Source organism: Helianthus annuus, chromosome 12 (assembly GCF_002127325.2).
Source record: "Helianthus annuus cultivar XRQ/B chromosome 12, HanXRQr2.0-SUNRISE, whole genome shotgun sequence".
Lineage (NCBI taxonomy): Eukaryota > Viridiplantae > Streptophyta > Magnoliopsida > Asterales > Asteraceae > Helianthus > Helianthus annuus.
The window spans coordinates 36,064,531-36,075,536 of NC_035444.2; the positions used below are offsets into that span (position 1 = coordinate 36,064,531).

At 36.2% G+C, this 11,006-nt stretch overlaps 1 long non-coding RNA gene across 1 annotated transcript; it reads left to right on the forward strand.

Moving 5' to 3' along the window:
* Positions 1 to 6,379: 6,379 nt before the first annotated feature.
* Positions 6,380 to 7,569, forward strand: LOC110896628. The gene is made up of 2 exons (XR_002568039.2): positions 6,380 to 6,544; positions 7,144 to 7,569. It is a non-coding gene; the product is annotated as an uncharacterized LOC110896628 (long non-coding RNA).
* The last annotated feature ends 3,437 nt before the right edge of the window (positions 7,570 to 11,006 follow it).

An 11,006-nucleotide genomic window follows, 5' to 3' on the forward strand; every position in this document is an offset into this window, starting at 1 on the left:
AGTGGTCAAACGAGAGGGTTATGTGTTTGACCGTGTGTGTTTGCAAGACAAGTAGGTGTGGCTATAAATACCAACCCCTTGTTCATTTGCAAAATGAGAGAGAGTGAGAGAGTCAGAGAGTTTGAGATGAAGTTTTAGAGTTTGGGGGAGGGATCACCACTTGGTCTCTCCCCGGATGTATACTCCTTTGGCATTGTTCGGTTATCTTGTAATCGGGCCGCTTCGTAATGTTATACAACCGGATTAATACAAAGAAGTTGTTTGTTTGTCTCTAATCTCTCCCGACTTGAACATAATCACTCACTAATCACGGTTTCGGTCCGAACTCACGAACCTACAATTGGTATCAGAGCCATGGTGCCCGATTTAGTGAATCTAACAGTTTGCTAAGTCACATGTGCTCTAGATCTGTGATTTTTTTGTTTTTTTTTTTTGTTCGAGTTGTAAAAGTGGGTAACATGAAGAAAACCCAGATTTGAACCGAGATATACATATCTGAGATGAATTGGACTATACAAAAGGGTTGGGTTTTCTGTTACCAAGAAAGTCAAGTCTTCATCTTGTTTTGAAGCTTTTTCATCAGATCTGCAAGTAAACAGTTCGTTGTGTTCTTGATGTCTGGTGGCGGCTGTTGAGAGAAGATAGGGTTTCTTCAGATCTGGACCCAAAAGTGACCAGCGAAGAACCCCTCTTGGCGAAGACCCCCCACGAAGACTTCATCGGACGAACACTCAGTACCAACGAAGAATCAATGAGTTGACGAAGACTCCATTGTTCAAGGTATGTATGGACGAAGACTCACCAACGAAGACACGTGACTTAATGTTTGTCGAATCGGACCTTAACAGTCTTCGTCGGACCTTAACAGTTTTCGTGGGACATTAACAGTCTTCGTCGAACCTTAACACTTCGTCGGACCTTAACAGTTTTTGTCGGCCTTTAAATCTTCGTCGGCCCAAGTTTGAGTGTTCGTCAGCCATCTTAAATCTTCGTCGAACCTTGATTGTTCGTAGGATGAATCTTCGTGACACTTAAAGAATCTGGAAACCATCTCTCACGAAGACCCCCTTCACGAAGACTCCATTGTTCGTCCCTACTTTCCAAGAAGAATCATGTGATGAAGACTGCTTGGGACGAAGACTCCATTGTTCGTCCCTACTTTCCAAGAAGAGTCAAAGTTAACAACAGATCGCCGACAACCTGGCATTTGATTCCATTTGTTGTTGTTCTTCGAGGAGAAAGACAAGGATGATAGAAGGTGATGTCTGCTGATCTTGTTGTCGCAGGTAAGGAAGGATGAGAGAATACAAGTTATTGTCGGCTGAAATTCTTGTTGGCAGTTGTAAAGTGAAAAATAGGTTTGGTCACAATTTTGGTCAACAGAATATTTGGATTGGGACAAAGTTGGGTCAATTGCAGTCATGGACTTGGGATTTCTTTATGAGGATTGGGCCTTATAAAAATTGGAAAGTACAAGTACTTGGTGATTTAAGAAAATCGCTGGTTTTGGGCTTACTTTCAATTGATTGGGCTGGTTTTAAATGTTTAAAGTTGGGTCGTTTAAAAGTTGAATTTAAATTCAAAAGTTGATTTAAAATCATGATTTTAAATTCAACTCTATTGATTTGAAGTTAAAAGTTGAATTTAAAATCATGGTTTGGCATTGGGTTTATGGATCAAATTTTTAGATGAGACATGGAGTCGTGGACCCGTCTCTATTCGTGAGTTGCAAAGTGGGGTCGGGTGTTCGCAAAGTTTATCTATTTTTCAATGTCAAAATCGTACAAGTTCGGGAGCACGCGGGATGATGAGGCATGATGAACACTTGAATTTTGTTAAATGTGGGGTAGTCACGGTTACCGGTGCAAATGTCAAAGTTGGTGACGTGACTATTATGGGCCAAAAACGATATATTTTTCTTCTGCATGTGAAAATTTGCTTTGTTATCGGTGTTCGTAAATGTTCGAAAGAATTTTGTTTATTGTCATATTCTCACATTTGGTAACGATTGAAGGAACCTAGAGAGCCAAGACAGGTCCTAACGAGTTCACAACGTCGAAGAGTTATGCCTATGATGGAAGCTTTCGGATTAGGTGTTAGCAGAACTTTGGGGGGATATAAGTCGGATCCTACAGGGCTAGGGGACTTTCATTATCAACTAAAATATGCAAAGAAGAAAGTCTCTTTCGTAATTTTTAGGAAAACCGAGAATGTTTTGAAAGATTCTGCTCAGTGGAGAGAATCTGTTCAGTGTAGTTGAGGACAGTTCTGCTCAAAGGAGGGAATTTGTCAAGGTTTAGACATTTTACCAAATAAATGGGGGGGGGGGGGAATTTTCATATGTTTTGGAATTTCTTCGGTAAATTTCTAAACGCAATCATAGGTGGTGGAGTTTGTGTTTTTCTAGTGATACCAAAGGTTCTGCGTGTAATGTTTTGCACAGACACATATTTGAGGATTTTAATTAATTCTCTAGCCAGCGTGAAGGGTTTTGCACGGAAACATACAAGTATCTAAAGTCTACAGTAGTTTCAAAGCGTTGTTCACTAAAGGCCCGGGAATCTTTATGAGATTTTAGAGCATTCACATCCAATCCACTAAAAATATACATACATTCCACTAAAAAACAACTCCTATATCAATATATTTCCACTAAAAACAAATACTTTTTCTCTCTCATTTTCAATATATATTACATTTTCTCTCTCCTCTACTCACAATCACTTTCAAAATATATTAAAAAATTATACAGGGTGAACAGTGTCCCCCCAAATATACAGATGAACAGTAACATTTTCTCTCTCCTCCACTCACAACCACTTAAACCACTTTTTATAATTTAAAAACCCATCTCTCAAGATTTGGTGGATAGAATGTGAATGCTCTTATAAGGATCTAGTGTAATTCAATTCGTTGAGTTCGCAAACGATGTACTTGGTCAAGCTGACATCCTGAGTACTGATGCTGAAGATCCGTAGTGCATTATGTGGTCAACTTCACAAAGGCGAGACAATGAGATCTGGATGTAGTTCAACTAAGCATGCTGGTTGAGCTTGCAAGTGATATACTCGGTCTAGCTGACTTCCTAAGTGTTGATGCTGATGATCAAAGTGCATTACTTGGTCGATTCCACAAAGATGGTTTACACAAGACAGTTCACCGGAAAACTCTATCAATGTAGTATGCTTGAATGAAATGGAGTTCTTATGACAAGATCAAGACTTGATGCAGTTTTTTAAAGAATGGAACCCTTATCAAATGCCGGTTGGGGTATTGGAAGATCAGCGGAAGATCGGTTAATTTAGCCTTGCGAGGAAATTACACAACACCTAACCGTATACGCGTACTTTGAGGGGGAAATATTATACAAGAAGCTTCAAGGGTTTGGTATGAAGATTCAAGTGAAGATACTACTTAACTGGATCATTGGTCAAGGGGGAATTTGTTAACACAGAGAAGATGACATCAACAAATACTTGACTGAAGATCACCACTTGGTCTCTCTCCAGATGTATACTCCTTTGGTATTGTTCGGTTATCTTGTAATCGGGCCGCTTTGTAATGTTATACAACCAGATTAATACAAAGAAGTTGTTTGTTTGTCTCTAATCTCTCCCGTCTTGAACATAATCACTCACTAATCACGGTTTCGGTCCGAACTCACAAACAGCGGCCCGATTACAAGATAACCGAACAACACCAAAGGAGTATACATCCGGATTAATACAAAGAAGTTGTTTGTTTGTCTCTAATATCTCCTGTCTTGAACATAATCACTCACTAATCGCGGTTTCGGTTTGAACTCACGAACCTACAAACCATCTGCCCCAAAAACGAATTCTGTGTATCTCAAAACAATGAATATCAACCCCACTTTGAAAGCTCAAAAACAGAAATAGAAATTTTGATACCTTCATCAGACATCAAATTGAAGAAACTTGTAGATATCCCCAACCCTGGAGAGATGATTTCACATCAATAACCATCAGATTACGCAGTTTAAAGCATCAATCGAAAACAATAACACAATGGATACAAAAACACTGCATGTCTAAACCTAATTTCCAGTTCAATTTCACAAAAAAGATCCACAAAACACTAAAAAGTTCACCTTAGTGATTGAAGAAGTAAATTGAAAAGGTAATGGTATATGACACTTACGATCTTGATGGCTATGATTTTCCAAACGTATCATCATGCGTCATTGAACACAAAACATCAACTCTATCAAGTTCGATTTCAAATTAACAGCATATTTATAAGCAAAATCAATTAATAAAAGTAAAACCTAGATGATGCAGAGTGCTACACATCCACCACCATTTCTGGAACAATAGCTTCTTTTTCATCCTCACAAAATCACCATCGCCAAAGAAGAAGAATTGAGAGGGTAAGAGTGTTATCTAGACCGCTGGTGATGGACATGTGGGGAGTGTTTAAGAATGTTGTACAATAGTATACTATCACAAAATGTTGAAAACTTATTAAGCATTATGTACAACCTTTATTCCATCTGAATGTTGAAAATTATAGTATATATAAATAAATAAGCACAAAAAACGTATCAAGCATTATGTACAACCTTCATTGCACCAAATGTTGAAAATTATAGTATATATAAATCCGTGGGTATAATTTATTATCATAAAATTTATTGTTTCCTAAAAACATAGTAACGTATATTTTTAAAAACTTTTATACAAACACACTAGGAAAACATATAGTTATCATATAAAGTCATTACTTTATAAAAATACAGTCCTCAATTTAAGAATAAGGCTTATTAATTTCTTAAAAAAAATCTACTATGACCCTCTAATTAAATGTTTCTGGTTCCATCACTGCCCTGATCAAAGGTATCTAGCACAAAAGGGACGAAATTGGATTTTAGTTTAGGGTTTAGTTACTAATTTTAGTTGTTATTGTGTATTTGATTGTATGAATGTACAGTAAAAAAAATGTACGTTAACATTTTTTCGGGATACCCTAAATTTTACGTTCTGGATCTGCCACTGTGTGTATAGGTATTAGTAGAATCTGTTGAATTGATCTATAAACGGTCCTTCAGATATAAAGGAAATAATCATGATAATGGTTATTATAATGATGATCCAAACTAATGGGCACAAGAATAAGCAAGAAATGAGGTTTCCAAGAGGGCATGAAAAGGGGAAATGATTCTTCTTGTCGGATGCAAGAATTTGAGGATCGTGAGCGGGTCGATGGATCCTTACTTGGAATAAAGGATCTCAAGGGACCACATGGGGGAAAATGTTGGGTCATCTTAATTAGTTAGAAATTTTAATTAATGTATTTCTAGTTGGTTAGAGTTACTTAGTTTTAGGAATTATGTTATTATTTCATTAGGTTTTTTTTTTTGAAAATTAAACTTCATTAAGGATACACCTTCGACCCAAACGGGTAAAAGGTCAAACACCAAACAACACACCCGACCCATACGGGCAAAGGACAGACAATTACAACATATATATCGGGTATTTACACCAATCCACCCAACTAATATAATTACAAGAAGATCTATTTCTAACCCACCCGAAACCCCTCAATGTTACCTCCACTAAAATATCTTGCGGGCTTCGTCTAATCTGCTTGAAGACCAATTCATTACACCAACACGAAATAATCACCAAACCTTGTATGATACTCTTTGCTTTCTTACCTAGTTGCGTGAAATTGTGCATCTTCATAATGTCTTTGAAGTCGAAAACAAGCACTAAAAGCCGACCAAACCCTCTCCACCACCAAGCAAGCAGTAAATAGGTGCTCCACCGTTTCCTCAAATTCTTCGCAAAAAGGGCACATAACCAAAGTAATATTCACATTTCTTCTCTTAAGTTAACTATCGTCGCTAATCTATTCAAATTACCTCTCGATGCAGTAAATGGGGTTTATTTGCTTTATAATTGTGGTGTGGTTTATTTTCTAAAAAAAGATTATGATCAGTGTGTTTCTCACAAAAACAAAATCGTTTGTTGTTTTTGGTCCCATTTTTTGAACAAATATCACCACATGAGGAGAGTTCTAAGATGGGAATGGAATTAATCATGAATTATACTACATACATATATGATACATGTATGAATGTTTTGTATCTAGAAAGTTGACGTGCATATAATGCGGGGAGTTAATCACGGAGGAATATGTTATCATTTGATAAAATAAGTTGCAAGTGAAGACAAGGTTGCAAATGGAAAAGTCAAAAGAATGAGTGAGAACGTAGGATGTGTTGGGTGGGTGGGTGACCACTCCCATTGTCTTATCACCCGTATTTTCGTTGATTAGAGTTGACGATAATCTCGTCAATATTCAAACAACCACGTGACAAAGGATACATCAAGGTTATAAGTAGAAAAAACTACAATAAGCAGAGACACATACATCTAATTAACATTAACAATGGCCTCAATCTTGAACAGGGGTGGACTAGCTCTGGCTCTCATTACTCTCATCATTGTCGGCTCGTCTTTTCGAACTATCTCAGTGGCGGATGCGCGAAGGCCATACAACCGCGTTCGCATACTAGGTTTGCTTCTCGTTAAACATCTTACACCTAATAAAAATAATACATTTATATATTTTATAAATGAGGTAACATTTAAGGTATATTAACTTAATGAAAGCTCATGTCACGTTTTCCTTTACAGCTTGGTTTTAGTTTTGGATTTTTTTTTTTTTTTTTGTTAAGTTTTAGTTTTGGATTTTTCTTTTGTTAAGTTTTAGTTATGGTTGTAATTAGATTTAATAGTTAAAAAATGACTTTACAAACATATTAACTATGATTTCTTCAACCATCTATGTTGGACCAAGTATAGTCGAAAAAGTTCAAAAATTCCTATCACGACTCTCACGTAGGCTTATAACTAACCCATCCTTTCACAAGGGTGTGGTGGTTTAACTAAAAATTATATTTCATGATTTTTGGAAGATGGATTCTACAAATTATCAATATATTTTTTTCTTTATTGAAACAAAAGGTTAATTGGATTCGGAAAAGTGCTCAAATTCTTGTTCAATACATTTAATTGTTATTCAGCAGACCGGGTGTAACAAAAGATTCACCAATAAGTAGCTTCTGGATATTTTTTCTAATATAAGGTTTGGTTATGAATTTTATATGTGCAGCTAGCGACTGCAATTCACCAAGACAAGGAGAAGTAGCCAGGTACGATGTGGCGACAGACGTAGAAGTGGTGGATCATCGAGACCCGGAACAACAAGTCATTCATCACCTGTAGGTTCGAGCCATTGTAGCAACGGTTGGTGCAGAACGAACAAATTTGGCAACTGCATATGTTGCTTGTAGCCTAGTAGCATTGGACTCTATGTCGCATTTGTAGCGAATAGTTCAAACATTTTGTGACTCACTAGTTGGTCACTTGGTTTGTTAGCTTTCTTCTAAGTTTTAGGAACTTTTCCCTAGTTAAAGTAGTTCCTAACGCTTTCTTTTTCCATGTTAAGTAGTTAGTGGTACTTTTTCATCTAATGCTTTGTATGTCCCCTCTGTTTGATCATGCAATAACTGTGCTAGTTGGACGATTCTGAGTTAAATGCACTATCGACAGCCATCACTTCGGGTCATGGTTGTTAATGTTCCAAGGACCAAATAACTGGCAGATCATTTAAGTCAAGTCAAGATGGATTTTAAGCATCTTCAAAACACAAAACACAGATACATAAAACCCTTGTAATAGTAACAAAATCGAACTAGTTTTATACCCGTCCCAGCCAGGGTTTTCCAAAATAACAAAATTCAAACTTAACCAAAATGGTCCCCCCTAAAAACTCACGAACTAGGACCGGTTTTATGATATACAAGTACAAGAGATTTATTAGGACCTGTTTTATGATATACAAGTACAAGTAAGAGATCATCTAACGATGAGCAGTTGGTGAATATTATTATAGTATGGAAGAGTATTGAACGCCTCTTCTGTTGACCACAACATTTTTATTTTAAGTAAGTTTCGTTGAAGTCGGACTTGTCTTTGTTCACCTCTAAAATTCATCCACATCCTAATTCATATATGATCAAAGAATGTTTGACTATTGCTTTTGAAATGCATTGTGGCACCTATGTATTCATTCAGTTGGCCTCTGACCCAAGACAGAAATGTCCTCGTATCTTTTTTTTTTTTTTTTTTTTTTTTTTTTTTTTTTTTTTGCATAGAAACAATGATATGTTTGATATAAAACCAGAATTTATACAAAAGATTGTTTGCACCAATATTACATAAAAACAACAATATGTTTGATATATTTTTTCTACCAGGGATGGGAAATGCTGATACCCACTCGCCTGAAAGATTTCTCAGCTTCACAAATCCGGTAAATGCGAATTAGCATTTTTAAGCATAATATTAGGATCAAATCATAAGCCGGACCATCAAATTTGGATTCAGTATGCCTGAATTACAGTTCTAGGGGTCTTCCACAAGGCTAAAGGAACTATAAACTATTAGGTTATAGTTGGGCATATAAAGAAAGTAACCAGGTTTTTGAACCACAAGTTCCATACAAGAGTTTATTATGTTATACCGTAACATTAATATCATTAGTGATGGTTGGCTCACTATATTTTTTTTTTAAATGTAGGACGTATAATCTTTTGGGGACAAAAAAAATAGTCCTTATACAAAAAAAAAAAAAAAGTCAATCACAGTAATAAAGGAAATCTATTACTGTTTTATTCGTTTTCGGTTAAATAATTAAAACTTTCCACCACAATGAAATTTTCGGTGGGCTACACAATAATTGTTTTGTGGGCTGCTTTGTCGCCAAACCCAAGATCCCTTTTTCTTTCTTTGGTTCACGAACAACAAGATCCATCTAGAGATGGGCATAATAACTAGTTCTAAACCCGAACCCGTAGAACCGACCCGTACCGGTTCCAGTTCCAACCCGATGTATGAACGACCCAGGTCCGGGTTCAAAATACCCGACGGTTCTTACCCGGTTCCATATTTCTTGATAATAAACAGGTCGTACCCGGTTCCTAACTCGTACCCGGTTCTTCCAGTACCCGGTCCCACTGTACCCGGTAATAAGTTACCGTTAGAACCGGTTACTAGCCGTTAGGATCGAATCTTAGAGATTGCAAAAAGCCTTAAATGCAAAATGTGACCGTTGGAACCGGTTACTATCCGTTGGACCCGGTTACTAGCCGTTGGAACCGGTTATTATAAATTTTGTTTTCAATTTTCATTTGTTTAACTCACCAATCCTCATCTTCTTCTTGTATATTTTCTTCTACTTCTTGACATACTTTTCTACAATGGCTTAAGAACTCTAAAACCACAAATTCCCCATCCGTTAATAATGTTCCTCAAGCTCAAACCGCTCCATATGTGGTTGGAACATTATCACATAGTCGCAATGTGAAAGTATAGTGCAATTGGGACTTGATCGAAATCAGTGATGGTTCTCAAAAGGCCCAATGCAAACATTGTGGCGCCTTGTTAAGCAAGAACTCTAATTCCACGTTAACGAAGCATGCTAAAAAGTATTGTAAAGCTTTAAAAGATTTGACACCCAGTCAAGTTCAACTCTCAAAAGATGGTACGATATTCCGTTATGAACAAAAGATAGCTCGTGATAGGATGGAGAAGTTGGTGATTCAAAAAGTGTTGTCGTTTGGACTCTTCGACGACCCCGATCTTACTAAGCTTATTAGGGAAACGCTTCAAACTCGCTACAAACATGTGAGTCGTCATACTTTAAAACATCATTGTTTAACTTTATGGGAAAATGCAAGAAAAGATTTAATTGTTTTTTTTTTTTTAAATTTAAAAACTAGTGTAACCTTAACTAATGATGTGTGGTCGGCTCCGCACGGTTTACCGGAATCATACATTTGTGTCACCGCTCATTGGGTTGATCCCGCTACTTGACAAATGATGAAGCGTACGATTGCATTTGACGAGTTTCCTTCTCCTCACACGGGAGAAAATATTTATAAAATTATAAGTGCCACAATAATTAAATATTGTTTAGAGGATAAAATATTTTCAATATCATTTGATAATGCTTCAAACAACTCAAATGCGATCGATAAATTAAAGTTGAAGTACAAACCAATTGTTGATGGTGTTTTTTTTTTTTTCCCACACACAGTGTATTGCACATATTATTAATTTAGTTGTGCAAACCGGTTTAAAAGATAAATTTGTATCGGATTTTATTATAGCTTTTAGAGCTATGCTTCAGGATGTTTTCAAAAGTGGCAAAGAAAGATATCAAGATTATAAAAAACTTTGTAAAGATGTTAACCAAAAAATAATTGGACCTAATTGGGATATACCAACTCGTTGGAATTCAACTTGTCATACGTTTGAAATGGCTTTGAAACAAATGCGCACTTTAAATTCATTTCACACAACTTTAAGTGATGACTACCAAGTCGACCTTTTTCCCGACACGGCTTGGGCTAATATTCAAACACTAAGTAATTTTTTAAAAGTTTTCAAAACCTCAACAACTTTGATATCCGGTGTTTATTATCCTACTAGTTCTAAAGTTCAATCCGAATTGTATTTGATAACAACAAATTTTAAAAAGTTTGAAAATTCAAGTGACATGTTGAGGAATATGATGAAACCAATGATTGAAAATTTTAAAAAATTATTTTTGGATTTACCACCCGTTTTTCTATGTGCCGCCGTTTTAAATCAAATTTTAAACGTACCGGGTGTTGAAGCTTTAATTGAAGAAATTTATTACAAGTTGGATATGCATGATGATGATCCAACATTGAAAGATAAAACAAAAAAATTATTCAACAAGTATTTGTCCAAGCTTTATGATAATTATTTAAAAAAAATATGGGGAAAAACATCATACTAATTTGTTTGAGTCTCGGTCATCGGCATCTAATGATGAAACGATCGGAGACCCGATCATAACCATGTTGAATGTCGTTAGAGACAAAATGGCCAAGCAACAAAGGGGTAACGAACCATCAAGTGAACTCGGTCGATATAAAATAACGA